General features: G+C 35.1%; 7 non-coding genes and 1 pseudogene across 7 annotated transcripts; all 8 read right to left on the bottom strand.

Annotated features, from left to right (window-relative positions):
* Positions 1-1,021: 1,021 nt before the first annotated feature.
* LOC127716677 (5S ribosomal RNA) lies at positions 1,022-1,127 on the bottom strand (annotated as a pseudogene).
* Positions 1,128-3,125: 1,998 nt separating this feature from the next.
* LOC127714965 (5S ribosomal RNA) lies at positions 3,126-3,244 on the bottom strand. Its single transcript, XR_007988016.1, has one exon. It is a non-coding gene; the product is annotated as a 5S ribosomal RNA (ribosomal RNA).
* A 1,999-nt stretch (positions 3,245-5,243) lies between these two features.
* LOC127714958 (5S ribosomal RNA) lies at positions 5,244-5,362 on the bottom strand. The gene has a single exon (XR_007988015.1). It is a non-coding gene; the product is annotated as a 5S ribosomal RNA (ribosomal RNA).
* Positions 5,363-7,361: 1,999 nt separating this feature from the next.
* LOC127714952 (5S ribosomal RNA) lies at positions 7,362-7,480 on the bottom strand. Its single transcript, XR_007988013.1, has one exon. It is a non-coding gene; the product is annotated as a 5S ribosomal RNA (ribosomal RNA).
* Positions 7,481-9,464: 1,984 nt separating this feature from the next.
* Positions 9,465-9,583, bottom strand: LOC127714947 (5S ribosomal RNA). The gene has a single exon (XR_007988011.1). It is a non-coding gene; the product is annotated as a 5S ribosomal RNA (ribosomal RNA).
* A 2,003-nt stretch (positions 9,584-11,586) lies between these two features.
* On the bottom strand, positions 11,587-11,705 carry LOC127714935 (5S ribosomal RNA). The gene has a single exon (XR_007988009.1). It is a non-coding gene; the product is annotated as a 5S ribosomal RNA (ribosomal RNA).
* A 2,003-nt stretch (positions 11,706-13,708) lies between these two features.
* On the bottom strand, positions 13,709-13,827 carry LOC127714926 (5S ribosomal RNA). The gene has a single exon (XR_007988003.1). It is a non-coding gene; the product is annotated as a 5S ribosomal RNA (ribosomal RNA).
* Positions 13,828-15,826: 1,999 nt separating this feature from the next.
* Positions 15,827-15,945, bottom strand: LOC127714920 (5S ribosomal RNA). The gene has a single exon (XR_007988001.1). It is a non-coding gene; the product is annotated as a 5S ribosomal RNA (ribosomal RNA).
* Between the last annotated feature and the right edge of the window lie 652 nt (positions 15,946-16,597).

The raw sequence follows: 16,597 nt of genomic DNA, 5'->3' as shown, positions 1-16,597 counted from the left end.
GACAAATAACAATGATGTGCAAAATTGCGGTTTGCGGGTAGTTAATCTCATAACGCGGACCTCGACGAGAGCACCCTTAAACTTTCATGACAATCTATTTCAAACAAATCGACAAGAATTTCTGTGTGCTTGTTCGACAAGTTTTAACCATTTGTTTCAAATAAATTGTACTTTTTGATATATAAATCATATACGAAAGTGTTCAGCAGGAATTTTTCTTTCAGAATATGTGATTAAAATTAAACAAAATATCACAAGTGAAGAAATATTTACGATAAATGTGCAACTTGTCAATTTCACTCGTGCGATTCTTCTTTAGAAAACGTGTTGTATTATTTCACAAAAACTAGATTGTGCTATAAAAATGGTATGTATTTGAAGTAAAATCATTTCTTAATATGTTTTTGTTTTCAGATATACGTAGAAATAAAGAGACTTCACAGAAATTTAAATTTTGCCTTGGATATGAAAGCACACCAAGATGACAAAATTCGAAACCGGGACTTCCTTGACTGAGTTGGAACAAAGTTTCAAATAGTCGACTTTTTTGCTTGAGTTTTACAAGCTTTAATTAGTATTTATTGTTTTTTATTTGTTTTTGCTGAAATGAATATTTGATAATCACAATCCTTTCAGAAATGTTGTGAATCATATAAGCCCTGGTCAAAAAGGAAGAGACGAGTTCAAAGGACAAAAATGGCGGATAACAGTATTTTTAAGATTTTCGTTTTAAGTTTTTGAGCCACATGCATGTGAAAAGAGTGAAATTCTCAAGCTTATATATGGCCCGACGTGTGCATTACTGGATTTGCATTTATTTTTAAAAATAGTTTAAAAGATTTCACCAGGTTGGTAATGAAAAAAATTAAATTATGAATGATATATTTTCTGTTTCCTTCAAAAGTTAGATATATTATATTAAATGTTACATCCCCAGACATCCATATAAAGAAATAAAAAAGATAGAACGTATGTTTGGGAGAAGTGAAAAATTATAAGTAAAAAAAATAAAAGAAGAAAATGTCTACAACACCCGGTCACCCATCCAAGTACTAACCGAGCTCGACGTTGCTTAACTTCGGTGATCGGACGAGAACCGGTGTTTTCAACGTGATATGGTCGTAGACACTAAAGTGCTAAAAAAATTGATATATAAATTTAGGAACCGCCGAAAGTCGTGTATTTAGCATTTCTTGACAGAATTTGTATAAAATAAGAAAATTATCAGGTATAAAAATATAAATAAACTACACGATCCAGAGTGGAAGATAGTAAAACTTAACAAGTTCACATGCACTTTAGAGAAGACAAAAAATGCAAGAATAGAAAGACAGATATGGAATATGGGGACGAGCTTGATTTTATTTGTAACCAAGTTATATACCATGCAACAATTTCAGACTCTTTTTGAAAAATTTTGGTAGCCCTTAAAAGGGCTGTTTAAGCTTTAAAAGCATCATATGCTTCCTCCATTTACTTCTTCTTTGGGGTCTTTGCCTTCTTTGGTTTAGCTGCAGCCTTGGTCTTTTTTGGTGATTTTGTGGCTTTCTTTGCAGATTTGGCAGCGGGTTTTGCAGCAGGTTTCTTGGTAGCTGGTTTCTTTGCTTTTGGTTTAGCTGCTTTCTTTTCACCAGCTGGTTTCTTTGCTGCAGGTTTCTTTGTGGCAGTCTTTTTAGGTGTCTTTGCCTTCTTTGGTTTAGCGGCTTTAGGCTTAACTGCTTTCTTTGCTGGCTTCTTAGCTGGTTTAGCCACTTCACCTATCTTAAAACTTCCAGAAGCGCCGGTACCCTTCGACTGTTTCAAGCTATTGCTCTTCACTCCTGATTTCAAAGCTAACTTCAAGTGAGTGTTGACTGTTTTTGCATCGCTACCAACATTGAAGTTTGCTATGATGTACTTAAGGATGGCTTGACGGCTAGAGCCCCCGCGCTCTTTCAATGCAGAGATAGCTTTCCCTACCATCTCGCTGTATTTTGGATGAGTAGCTACTTTCTTTGGTTTAGCTGCAGCTTTCTTCTTTGGTGACTTAGCTGGAGTCTTGACTACTACTGGTGCATCAGACATTTTGCGACTTTGGTTGTTGAAAGATGTGTGCGAGTTGAACGACAAATAACAATGATGTGCAAAATTGCGGTTTGCGGGTAGTTAATCTCATAACGCGGACCTCGACGAGAGCACCCTTAAACTTTCATGACAATCTATTTCAAACAAATCGACAAGAATTTCTGTGTGCTTGTTCGACAAGTTTTAACCATTTGTTTCAGATAAATTGTACTTTTTGATATATAAATCATATACGAAAATGTTCAGCAGGAATTTTTCTTTCGGAATACGTGATTAAAATTAAACAAAATATCACAAGTGAAGAAATATTTACGATTAATGTGCAAGTTGTCAATTTCACTCGTGCGATTCTTCATCAGAAAACGTGTTGTATTATTTCACAAAAACTAGATTGTGCTATAAAAATGGTATGTATTTGAAGTAAAATCATTTCTTAATATGTTTTTGTTTTCAGATATACGTAGAAATAAAGAGACTTCACAGAAATTTAAATTTTGCCTTGGATATGAAAGCACACCAAGATGACAAAATTCGAAACCGGGACTTCCTTGACTGAGTTGGAACAAAGTTTCAAATAGTCGACTTTTTTGCTTGAGTTTTACAAGCTTTAATTAGTATTTATTGTTTTTTATTTGTTTTTGCTGAAATGAATATTTGATAATCACAATCCTTTCAGAAATGTTGTGAATCATATAAGCCCTGGTCAAAAAGGAAGAGACGAGTTCAAAGGACAAAAATGGCGGATAACAGTATTTTTAAGATTTTCGTTTTAAGTTTTTGAGCCACATGCATGTGAAAAGAGTGAAATTCTCAAGTTTATATATGGCCCGACGTGTGCATTACTGGATTTGCATTTATTTTTAAAAATAGTTTAAAAGATTTCACCAGGTTGGTAATGAAAAAAAATAAATTATGAATGATATATTTTCTGTTTCCTTCAAAAGTTAGATATATTATATTAAATGTTACATCCCCAGACATCCATATAAAGAAATAAAAAAGATAGAACGTATGTTTGGGAGAAGTGAAAAATTATAAGTAAAAAATATAAAAGAAGAAAATGTCTACAACACCCGGTATTCCCAGGCGGTCACCCATCCAAGTACTAACCGAGCTCGACGTTGCTTAACTTCGGTGATCGGACGAGAACCGGTGTTTTCAACGTGATATGGTCGTAGACACTAAAGTGCTAAAAAATTTGATATATAAATTTAGGAACCGCCGAAAGTCGTGTATTTAGCATTTCTTGACAGAATTTGTATAAAATAAGAAAATTATCAGGTATAAAAATATAAATAAACTACACGATCCAGAGTGGAAGATAGTAAAACTTAACAAGTTCACATGCACTTTAGAGAAGACAAAAAAATGCAAGAATAGAAAGACAGATATGGAATATGGGGACGAGCTTGATTTTATTTGTAACCAAGTTATATACCATGCAACAATTTCAGACTCTTTTTGAAAAATTTTGGTAGCCCTTAAAAGGGCTGTTTAAGCTTTAAAAGCATCATATGCTTCCTCCATTTACTTCTTCTTTGGGGTCTTTGCCTTCTTTGGTTTAGCTGCAGCCTTGGTCTTTTTTGGTGATTTTGTGGCTTTCTTTGCAGATTTGGCAGCGGGTTTTGCAGCAGGTTTCTTGGTAGCTGGTTTCTTTGCTTTTGGTTTAGCTGCTTTCTTTTCACCAGCTGGTTTCTTTGCTGCAGGTTTCTTTGTGGCAGTCTTTGTAGGTGTCTTTGCCTTCTTTGGTTTAGCGGCTTTAGGCTTAACTGCTTTCTTTGCTGGCTTCTTAGCTGGTTTAGCCACTTCACCTATCTTAAAACTTCCAGAAGCGCCGGTACCCTTCGACTGTTTCAAGCTATTGCTCTTCACTCCTGATTTCAAAGCTAACTTCAAGTGAGTGTTGACTGTTTTTGCATCGCTACCAACATTGAAGTTTGCTATGATGTACTTAAGGATGGTTTGACGGCTAGAGCCCCCGCGCTCTTTCAATGCAGAGATAGCTTTCCCTACCATCTCGCTGTATTTTGGATGAGTAGCTACTTTCTTTGGTTTAGCTGCAGCTTTCTTCTTTGGTGACTTAGCTGGAGTCTTGACTACTACTGGTGCATCAGACATTTTGCGACTTTGGTTGTTGAAAGATGTGTGCGAGTTGAACGACAAATAACAATGATGTGCAAAATTGCGGTTTGCGGGTAGTTAATCTCATAACGCGGACCTCGACGAGAGCACCCTTAAACTTTCATGACAATCTATTTCAAACAAATCGACAAGAATTTCTGTGTGCTTGTTCGACAAGTTTTAACCATTTGTTTCAAATAAATTGTACTTTTTGATATATAAATCATATACGAAAATGTTCAGCAGGAATTTTTCTTTCAGAATATGTGATTAAAATTAAACAAAATATCACAAGTGAAGAAATATTTACGATTAATGTGCAACTTGTCAATTTCACTCGTGCGATTCTTCATCAGAAAACGTGTTGTATTATTTCACAAAAACTAGATTGTGCTATAAAAATGGTATGTATTTGAAGTAAAATCATTTCTTAATATGTTTTTGTTTTCAGATATACGTAGAAATAAAGAGACTTCACAGAAATTTAAATTTTGCCTTGGATATGAAAGCACACCAAGATGACAAAATTCGAAACCGGGACTTCCTTGACTGAGTTGGAACAAAGTTTCAAATAGTCGACTTTTTTGCTTGAGTTTTACAAGCTTTAATTAGTATTTATTGTTTTTTATTTGTTTTTGCTGAAATGAATATTTGATAATCACAATCCTTTCAGAAATGTTGTGAATCATATAAGCCCTGGTCAAAAAGGAAGAGACGAGTTCAAAGGACAAAAATGGCGGATAACAGTATTTTTAAGATTTTCGTTTTAAGTTTTTGAGCCACATGCATGTGAAAAGAGTGAAATTCTCAAGCTTATATATGGCCCGACGTGTGCATTACTGGATTTGCATTTATTTTTAAAAATAGTTTAAAAGATTTCACCAGGTTGGTAATGAAAAAAATTAAATTATGAATGATATATTTTCTGTTTCCTTCAAAAGTTAGATTTATTATATTGAATGTTACATCCCCAGACATCCATATAAAGAAATAAAAAAGATAGAACGTATGTTTGGGAGAAGTGAAAAATTATAAGTAAAAAAAATAAAAGAAGAAAATGTCTACAACACCCGGTATTCCCAGGCGGTCACCCATCCAAGTACTAACCGAGCTCGACGTTGCTTAACTTCGGTGATCGGACGAGAACCGGTGTTTTCAACGTGATATGGTCGTAGACACTAAAGTGCTAAAAAAATTGATATATAAATTTAGGAACCGCCGAAAGTCGTGTATTTAGCATTTCTTGACAGAATTTGTATAAAATAAGAAAATTATCAGGTATAAAAATATAAATAAACTACACGATCCAGAGTGGAAGATAGTAAAACTTAACAAGTTCACATGCACTTTAGAGAAGACAAAAAAATGCAAGAATAGAAAGACAGATATGGAATATGGGGACGAGCTTGATTTTATTTGTAACCAAGTTATATACCATGCAACAATTTCAGACTCTTTTTGAAAAATTTTGGTAGCCCTTAAAAGGGCTGTTTAAGCTTTAAAAGCATCATATGCTTCCTCCATTTACTTCTTCTTTGGGGTCTTTGCCTTCTTTGGTTTAGCTGCAGCCTTGGTCTTTTTTGGTGATTTTGTGGCTTTCTTTGCAGATTTGGCAGCGGGTTTTGCAGCAGGTTTCTTGGTAGCTGGTTTCTTTGCTTTTGGTTTAGCTGCTTTCTTTTCACCAGCTGGTTTCTTTGCTGCAGGTTTCTTTGTGGCAGTCTTTTTAGGTGTCTTTGCCTTCTTTGGTTTAGCGGCTTTAGGCTTAACTGCTTTCTTTGCTGGCTTCTTAGCTGGTTTAGCCACTTCACCTATCTTAAAACTTCCAGAAGCGCCGGTACCCTTCGACTGTTTCAAGCTATTGCTCTTCACTCCTGATTTCAAAGCTAACTTCAAGTGAGTGTTGACTGTTTTTGCATCGCTACCAACATTGAAGTTTGCTATGATGTACTTAAGAATGGCTTGACGGCTAGAGCCCCCGCGCTCTTTCAATGCAGAGATAGCTTTCCCTACCATCTCGCTGTATTTTGGATGAGTAGCTACTTTCTTTGGTTTAGCTGCAGCTTTCTTCTTTGGTGACTTAGCTGGAGTCTTGACTACTACTGGTGCATCAGACATTCTGCGACTTTGGTTGTTGAAAGATGTGTGCGAGTTGAACGACAAATAACAATGATGTGCAAAATTGCGGTTTGCGGGTAGTTAATCTCATAACGCGGACCTCGACGAGAGCACCCTTAAACTTTCATGACAATCTATTTCAAACAAATCGACAAGAATTTCTGTGTGCTTGTTCGACAAGTTTTAACCATTTGTTTCAAATAAATTGTACTTTTTGATATATAAATCATATACGAAAATGTTCAGCAGGAATTTTTCTTTCAGAATATGTGATTAAAATTAAACAAAATATCACAAGTGAAGAAATATTTACGATTAATGTGCAACTTGTCAATTTCACTCGTGCGATTCTTCATCAGAAAACGTGTTGTATTATTTCACAAAAACTAGATTGTGCTATAAAAATGGTATGTATTTGAAGTAAAATCATTTCTTAATATGTTTTTGTTTTCAGATATACGTAGAAATAAAGAGACTTCACAGAAATTTAAATTTTGCCTTGGATATGAAAGCACACCAAGATGACAAAATTCGAAACCGGGACTTCCTTGACTGAGTTGGAACAAAGTTTCAAATAGTCGACTTTTTTGCTTGAGTTTTACAAGCTTTAATTAGTATTTATTGTTTTTTATTTGTTTTTGCTGAAATGAATATTTGATAATCACAATCCTTTCAGAAATGTTGTGAATCATATAAGCCCTGGTCAAAAAGGAAGAGACGAGTTCAAAGGACAAAAATGGCGGATAACAGTATTTTTAAGATTTTCGTTTTAAGTTTTTGAGCCACATGCATGTGAAAAGAGTGAAATTCTCAAGCTTATATATGGCCCGACGTGTGCATTACTGGATTTGCATTTATTTTTAAAAATAGTTTAAAAGATTTCACCAGGTTGGTAATGAAAAAAATTAAATTATGAATGATATATTTTCTGTTTCCTTCAAAAGTTAGATATATTATATTGAATGTTACATCCCCAGACATCCATATAAAGAAATAAAAAAGATAGAACGTATGTTTGGGAGAAGTGAAAAATTATAAGTAAAAAAAATAAAAGAAGAAAATGTCTACAACACCCGGTATTCCCAGGCGGTCACCCATCCAAGTACTAACCGAGCTCGACGTTGCTTAACTTCGGTGATCGGACGAGAACCGGTGTTTTCAACGTGATATGGTCGTAGACACTAAAGTGCTAAAAAAATTGATATATAAATTTAGGAACCGCCGAAAGTCGTGTATTTAGCATTTCTTGACAGAATTTGTATAAAATAAGAAAATTATCAGGTATAAAAATATAAATAAACTACACGATCCAGAGTGGAAGATAGTAAAACTTAACAAGTTCACATGCACTTTAGAGAAGACAAAAAAATGCAAGAATAGAAAGACAGATATGGAATATGGGGACGAGCTTGATTTTATTTGTAACCAAGTTATATACCATGCAACAATTTCAGACTCTTTTTGAAAAATTTTGGTAGCCCTTAAAAGGGCTGTTTAAGCTTTAAAAGCATCATATGCTTCCTCCATTTACTTCTTCTTTGGGGTCTTTGCCTTCTTTGGTTTAGCTGCAGCCTTGGTCTTTTTTGGTGATTTTGTGGCTTTCTTTGCAGATTTGGCAGCGGGTTTTGCAGCAGGTTTCTTGGTAGCTGGTTTCTTTGCTTTTGGTTTAGCTGCTTTCTTTTCACCAGCTGGTTTCTTTGTGGCAGTCTTTTTAGGTGTCTTTGCCTTCTTTGGTTTAGCGGCTTTAGGCTTAACTGCTTTCTTTGCTGGCTTCTTAGCTGGTTTAGCCACTTCACCTATCTTAAAACTTCCAGAAGCGCCGGTACCCTTCGACTGTTTCAAGCTATTGCTCTTCACTCCTGATTTCAAAGCTAACTTCAAGTGAGTGTTGACTGTTTTTGCATCGCTACCAACATTGAAGTTTGCTATGATGTACTTAAGAATGGCTTGACGGCTAGAGCCCCCGCGCTCTTTCAATGCAGAGATAGCTTTCCCTACCATCTCGCTGTATTTTGGATGAGTAGCTACTTTCTTTGGTTTAGCTGCAGCTTTCTTCTTTGGTGACTTAGCTGGAGTCTTGACTACTACTGGTGCATCAGACATTTTGCGACTTTGGTTGTTGAAAGATGTGTGCGAGTTGAACGACAAATAACAATGATGTGCAAAATTGCGGTTTGCGGGTAGTTAATCTCATAACGCGGACCTCGACGAGAGCACCCTTAAACTTTCATGACAATCTATTTCAAACAAATCGACAAGAATTTCTGTGTGCTTGTTCGACAAGTTTTAACCATTTGTTTCAAATAAATTGTACTTTTTGATATATAAATCATATACGAAAATGTTCAGCAGGAATTTTTCTTTCAGAATATGTGATTAAAATTAAACAAAATATCACAAGTGAAGAAATATTTACGATTAATGTGCAACTTGTCAATTTCACTCGTGCGATTCTTCATCAGAAAACGTGTTGTATTATTTCACAAAAACTAGATTGTGCTATAAAAATGGTATGTATTTGAAGTAAAATCATTTCTTAATATGTTTTTGTTTTCAGATATACGTAGAAATAAAGAGACTTCACAGAAATTTAAATTTTGCCTTGGATATGAAAGCACACCAAGATGACAAAATTCGAAACCGGGACTTCCTTGACTGAGTTGGAACAAAGTTTCAAATAGTCGACTTTTTTGCTTGAGTTTTACAAGCTTTAATTAGTATTTATTGTTTTTTATTTGTTTTTGCTGAAATGAATATTTGATAATCACAATCCTTTCAGAAATGTTGTGAATCATATAAGCCCTGGTCAAAAAGGAAGAGACGAGTTCAAAGGACAAAAATGGCGGATAACAGTATTTTTAAGATTTTCGTTTTAAGTTTTTGAGCCACATGCATGTGAAAAGAGTGAAATTCTCAAGCTTATATATGGCCCGACGTGTGCATTACTGGATTTGCATTTATTTTTAAAAATAGTTTAAAAGATTTCACCAGGTTGGTAATGAAAAAAATTAAATTATGAATGATATATTTTCTGTTTCCTTCAAAAGTTAGATATATTATATTGAATGTTACATCCCCAGACATCCATATAAAGAAATAAAAAAGATAGAACGTATGTTTGGGAGAAGTGAAAAATTATAAGTAAAAAAAATAAAAGAAGAAAATGTCTACAACACCCGGTATTCCCAGGCGGTCACCCATCCAAGTACTAACCGAGCTCGACGTTGCTTAACTTCGGTGATCGGACGAGAACCGGTGTTTTCAACGTGATATGGTCGTAGACACTAAAGTGCTAAAAAAATTGATATATAAATTTAGGAACCGCCGAAAGTCGTGTATTTAGCATTTCTTGACAGAATTTGTATAAAATAAGAAAATTATCAGGTATAAAAATATAAATAAACTACACGATCCAGAGTGGAAGATATATAGTAAAACTTAACAAGTTCACATGCACTTTAGAGAAGACAAAAAAATGCAAGAATAGAAAGACAGATATGGAATATGGGGACGAGCTTGATTTTATTTGTAACCAAGTTATATACCATGCAACAATTTCAGACTCTTTTTGAAAAATTTTGGTAGCCCTTAAAAGGGCTGTTTAAGCTTTAAAAGCATCATATGCTTCCTCCATTTACTTCTTCTTTGGGGTCTTTGCCTTCTTTGGTTTAGCTGCAGCCTTGGTCTTTTTTGGTGATTTTGTGGCTTTCTTTGCAGATTTGGCAGCGGGTTTTGCAGCAGGTTTCTTGGTAGCTGGTTTCTTTGCTTTTGGTTTAGCTGCTTTCTTTTCACCAGCTGGTTTCTTTGCTGCAGGTTTCTTTGTGGCAGTCTTTTTAGGTGTCTTTGCCTTCTTTGGTTTAGCGGCTTTAGGCTTAACTGCTTTCTTTGCTGGCTTCTTAGCTGGTTTAGCCACTTCACCTATCTTAAAACTTCCAGAAGCGCCGGTACCCTTCGACTGTTTCAAGCTATTGCTCTTCACTCCTGATTTCAAAGCTAACTTCAAGTGAGTGTTGACTGTTTTTGCATCGCTACCAACATTGAAGTTTGCTATGATGTACTTAAGAATGGCTTGACGGCTAGAGCCCCCGCGCTCTTTCAATGCAGAGATAGCTTTCCCTACCATCTCGCTGTATTTTGGATGAGTAGCTACTTTCTTTGGTTTAGCTGCAGCTTTCTTCTTTGGTGACTTAGCTGGAGTCTTGACTACTACTGGTGCATCAGACATTTTGCGACTTTGGTTGTTGAAAGATGTGTGCGAGTTGAACGACAAATAACAATGATGTGCAAAATTGCGGTTTGCGGGTAGTTAATCTCATAACGCGGACCTCGACGAGAGCACCCTTAAACTTTCATGACAATCTATTTCAAACAAATCGACAAGAATTTCTGTGTGCTTGTTCGACAAGTTTTAACCATTTGTTTCAAATAAATTGTACTTTTTGATATATAAATCATATACGAAAATGTTCAGCAGGAATTTTTCTTTCAGAATATGTGATTAAAATTAAACAAAATATCACAAGTGAAGAAATATTTACGATTAATGTGCAACTTGTCAATTTCACTCGTGCGATTCTTCATCAGAAAACGTGTTGTATTATTTCACAAAAACTAGATTGTGCTATAAAAATGGTATGTATTTGAAGTAAAATCATTTCTTAATATGTTTTTGTTTTCAGATATACGTAGAAATAAAGAGACTTCACAGAAATTTAAATTTTGCCTTGGATATGAAAGCACACCAAGATGACAAAATTCGAAACCGGGACTTCCTTGACTGAGTTGGAACAAAGTTTCAAATAGTCGACTTTTTTGCTTGAGTTTTACAAGCTTTAATTAGTATTTATTGTTTTTTATTTGTTTTTGCTGAAATGAATATTTGATAATCACAATCCTTTCAGAAATGTTGTGAATCATATAAGCCCTGGTCAAAAAGGAAGAGACGAGTTCAAAGGACAAAAATGGCGGATAACAGTATTTTTAAGATTTTCGTTTTAAGTTTTTGAGCCACATGCATGTGAAAAGAGTGAAATTCTCAAGCTTATATATGGCCCGACGTGTGCATTACTGGATTTGCATTTATTTTTAAAAATAGTTTAAAAGATTTCACCAGGTTGGTAATGAAAAAAATTAAATTATGAATGATATATTTTCTGTTTCCTTCAAAAGTTAGATATATTATATTGAATGTTACATCCCCAGACATCCATATAAAGAAATAAAAAAGATAGAACGTATGTTTGGGAGAAGTGAAAAATTATAAGTAAAAAAAATAAAAGAAGAAAATGTCTACAACACCCGGTATTCCCAGGCGGTCACCCATCCAAGTACTAACCGAGCTCGACGTTGCTTAACTTCGGTGATCGGACGAGAACCGGTGTTTTCAACGTGATATGGTCGTAGACACTAAAGTGCTAAAAAAATTGATATATAAATTTAGGAACCGCCGAAAGTCGTGTATTTAGCATTTCTTGACAGAATTTGTATAAAATAAGAAAATTATCAGGTATAAAAATATAAATAAACTACACGATCCAGAGTGGAAGATATATAGTAAAACTTAACAAGTTCACATGCACTTTAGAGAAGACAAAAAAATGCAAGAATAGAAAGACAGATATGGAATATGGGGACGAGCTTGATTTTATTTGTAACCAAGTTATATACCATGCAACAATTTCAGACTCTTTTTGAAAAATTTTGGTAGCCCTTAAAAGGGCTGTTTAAGCTTTAAAAGCATCATATGCTTCCTCCATTTACTTCTTCTTTGGGGTCTTTGCCTTCTTTGGTTTAGCTGCAGCCTTGGTCTTTTTTGGTGATTTTGTGGCTTTCTTTGCAGATTTGGCAGCGGGTTTTGCAGCAGGTTTCTTGGTAGCTGGTTTCTTTGCTTTTGGTTTAGCTGCTTTCTTTTCACCAGCTGGTTTCTTTGCTGCAGGTTTCTTTGTGGCAGTCTTTTTAGGTGTCTTTGCCTTCTTTGGTTTAGCGGCTTTAGGCTTAACTGCTTTCTTTGCTGGCTTCTTAGCTGGTTTAGCCACTTCACCTATCTTAAAACTTCCAGAAGCGCCGGTACCCTTCGACTGTTTCAAGCTATTGCTCTTCACTCCTGATTTCAAAGCTAACTTCAAGTGAGTGTTGACTGTTTTTGCATCGCTACCAACATTGAAGTTTGCTATGATGTACTTAAGAATGGCTTGACGGCTAGAGCCCCCGCGCTCTTTCAATGCAGAGATAGCTTTCCCTACCATCTCGCTGTATTTTGGATGAGTAGCTACTTTCTTTGGTTTAGCTGCAGCTTTCTTCTTTGGTGACTTAGCTGGAGTCTTGACTACTACTGGTGCATCAGACATTTTGCGACTTTGGTTGTTGAAAGATGTGTGCGAGTTGAACGACAAATAACAATGATGTGCAAAATTGCGGTTTGCGGGTAGTTAATCTCATAACGCGGACCTCGACGAGAGCACCCTTAAACTTTCATGACAATCTATTTCAAACAAATCGACAAGAATTTCTGTGTGCTTGTTCGACAAGTTTTAACCATTTGTTTCAAATAAATTGTACTTTTTGATATATAAATCATATACGAAAATGTTCAGCAGGAATTTTTCTTTCAGAATATGTGATTAAAATTAAACAAAATATCACAAGTGAAGAAATATTTACGATTAATGTGCAACTTGTCAATTTCACTCGTGCGATTCTTCATCAGAAAACGTGTTGTATTATTTCACAAAAACTAGATTGTGCTATAAAAATGGTATGTATTTGAAGTAAAATCATTTCTTAATATGTTTTTGTTTTCAGATATACGTAGAAATAAAGAGACTTTACAGAAATTTAAATTTTGCCTTGGATATGAAAGCACACCAAGATGACAAAATTCGAAACCGGGACTTCCTTGACTGAGTTGGAACAAAGTTTCAAATAGTCGACTTTTTTGCTTGAGTTTTACAAGCTTTAATTAGTATTTATTGTTTTTTATTTGTTTTTGCTGAAATGAATATTTGATAATCACAATCCTTTCAGAAATGTTGTGAATCATATAAGCCCTGGTCAAAAAGGAAGAGACGAGTTCAAAGGACAAAAATGGCGGATAACAGTATTTTTAAGATTTTCGTTTTAAGTTTTTGAGCCACATGCATGTGAAAAGAGTGAAATTCTCAAGCTTATATATGGCCCGACGTGTGCATTACTGGATTTGCATTTATTTTTAAAAATAGTTTAAAAGATTTCACCAGGTTGGTAATGAAAAAAATTAAATTATGAATGATATATTTTCTGTTTCCTTCAAAAGTTAGATATATTATATTGAATGTTACATCCCCAGACATCCATATAAAGAAATAAAAAAGATAGAACGTATGTTTGGGAGAAGTGAAAAATTATAAGTAAAAAAAATAAAAGAAGAAAATGTCTACAACACCCGGTATTCCCAGGCGGTCACCCATCCAAGTACTAACCGAGCTCGACGTTGCTTAACTTCGGTGATCGGACGAGAACCGGTGTTTTCAACGTGATATGGTCGTAGACACTAAAGTGCTAAAAAAATTGATATATAAATTTAGGAACCGCCGAAAGTCGTGTATTTAGCATTTCTTGACAGAATTTGTATAAAATAAGAAAATTATCAGGTATAAAAATATAAATAAACTACACGATCCAGAGTGGAAGATAGTAAAACTTAACAAGTTCACATGCACTTTAGAGAAGACAAAAAAATGCAAGAATAGAAAGACAGATATGGAATATGGGGACGAGCTTGATTTTATTTGTAACCAAGTTATATACCATGCAACAATTTCAGACTCTTTTTGAAAAATTTTGGTAGCCCTTAAAAGGGCTGTTTAAGCTTTAAAAGCATCATATGCTTCCTCCATTTACTTCTTCTTTGGGGTCTTTGCCTTCTTTGGTTTAGCTGCAGCCTTGGTCTTTTTTGGTGATTTTGTGGCTTTCTTTGCAGATTTGGCAGCGGGTTTTGCAGCAGGTTTCTTGGTAGCTGGTTTCTTTGCTTTTGGTTTAGCTGCTTTCTTTTCACCAGCTGGTTTCTTTGCTGCAGGTTTCTTTGTGGCAGTCTTTTTAGGTGTCTTTGCCTTCTTTGGTTTAGCGGCTTTAGGCTTAACTGCTTTCTTTGCTGGCTTCTTAGCTGGTTTAGCCACTTCACCTATCTTAAAACTTCCAGAAGCGCCGGTACCCTTCGACTGTTTCAAGCTATTGCTCTTCACTCCTGATTTCAAAGCTAACTTCAAGTGAGTGTTGACTGTTTTTGCATCGCTACCAACATTGAAGTTTGCTATGATGTACTTAAGAATGGCTTGACGGCTAGAGCCCCCGCGCTCTTTCAATGCAGAGATAGCTTTCCCTACCATCTCGCTGTATTTTGGATGAGTAGCTACTTTCTTTGGTTTAGCTGCAGCTTTCTTCTTTGGTGACTTAGCTGGAGTCTTGACTACTACTGGTGCATCAGACATTTTGCGACTTTGGTTGTTGAAAGATGTGTGCGAGTTGAACGACAAATAACAATGATGTGCAAAATTGCGGTTTGCGGGTAGTTAATCTCATAACGCGGACCTCGACGAGAGCACCCTTAAACTTTCATGACAATCTATTTCAAACAAATCGACAAGAATTTCTGTGTGCTTGTTCGACAAGTTTTAACCATTTGTTTCAAATAAATTGTACTTTTTGATATATAAATCATATACGAAAATGTTCAGCAGGAATTTTTCTTTCAGAATATGTGATTAAAATTAAACAAAATATCACAAGTGAAGAAATATTTACGATTAATGTGCAACTTGTCAATTTCACTCGTGCGATTCTTCATCAGAAAACGTGTTGTATTATTTCACAAAAACTAGATTGTGCTATAAAAATGGTATGTATTTGAAGTAAAATCATTTCTTAATATGTTTTTGTTTTCAGATATACGTAGAAATAAAGAGACTTCACAGAAATTTAAATTTTGCCTTGGATATGAAAGCACACCAAGATGACAAAATTCGAAACCGGGACTTCCTTGACTGAGTTGGAACAAAGTTTCAAATAGTCGACTTTTTTGCTTGAGTTTTACAAGCTTTAATTAGTATTTATTGTTTTTTATTTGTTTTTGCTGAAATGAATATTTGATAATCACAATCCTTTCAGAAATGTTGTGAATCATATAAGCCCTGGTCAAAAAGGAAGAGACGAGTTCAAAGGACAAAAATGGCGGATAACAGTATTTTTAAGATTTTCGTTTTAAGTTTTTGAGCCACATGCATGTGAAAAGAGTGAAATTCTCAAGCTTATATATGGCCCGACGTGTGCATTACTGGATTTGCATTTATTTTTAAAAATAGTTTAAAAGATTTCACCAGGTTGGTAATGAAAAAAATTAAATTATGAATGATATATTTTCTGTTTCCTTCAAAAGTTAGATATATTATATTGAATGTTACATCCCCAGACATCCATATAAAGAAATAAAAAAGATAGAACGTATGTTTGGGAGAAGTGAAAAATTATAAGTAAAAAAAATAAAAGAAGAAAATGTCTACAACACCCGGTATTCCCAGGCGGTCACCCATCCAAGTACTAACCGAGCTCGACGTTGCTTAACTTCGGTGATCGGACGAGAACCGGTGTTTTCAACGTGATATGGTCGTAGACACTAAAGTGCTAAAAAAATTGATATATAAATTTAGGAACCGCCGAAAGTCGTGTATTTAGCATTTCTTGACAGAATTTGTATAAAATAAGAAAATTATCAGGTATAAAAATATAAATAAACTACACGATCCAGAGTGGAAGATAGTAAAACTTAACAAGTTCACATGCACTTTAGAGAAGACAAAAAAATGCAAGAATAGAAAGACAGATATGGAATATGGGGACGAGCTTGATTTTATTTGTAACCAAGTTATATACCATGCAACAATTTCAGACTCTTTTTGAAAAATTTTGGTAGCCCTTAAAAGGGCTGTTTAAGCTTTAAAAGCATCATATGCTTCCTCCATTTACTTCTTCTTTGGGCTCTTTGCCTTCTTTGGTTTAGCTGCAGCCTTGGTCTTTTTTGGTGATTTTGTGGCTTTCTTTGCAGATTTGGCAGCGGGTTTTGCAGCAGGTTTCTTGGTAGCTGGTTTCTTTGCTTTTGGTTTAGCTGCTTTCTTTTCACCAGCTGGTTTCTTTGCTGCAGGTTTCTTTGTGGCAGTCTTTTTAGGTGTCTTTGCCTTCTTTGGTTTAGCGGCTTTAGGCTTAACTGCTTTCTTTGCTGGCTTCTTAGCTGGTTTAGCCACTTCACCTATCTTAAAACTTCCAGAAG

Source organism: Mytilus californianus, unplaced genomic scaffold (genome assembly GCF_021869535.1).
Source record: "Mytilus californianus isolate M0D057914Y unplaced genomic scaffold, xbMytCali1.0.p SCAF_1, whole genome shotgun sequence".
Lineage (NCBI taxonomy): Eukaryota > Metazoa > Mollusca > Bivalvia > Mytilida > Mytilidae > Mytilus > Mytilus californianus.
Note: the sequence above shows the minus strand (reverse complement) of the source record. Positions and strands in the feature narration are given on the sequence as shown.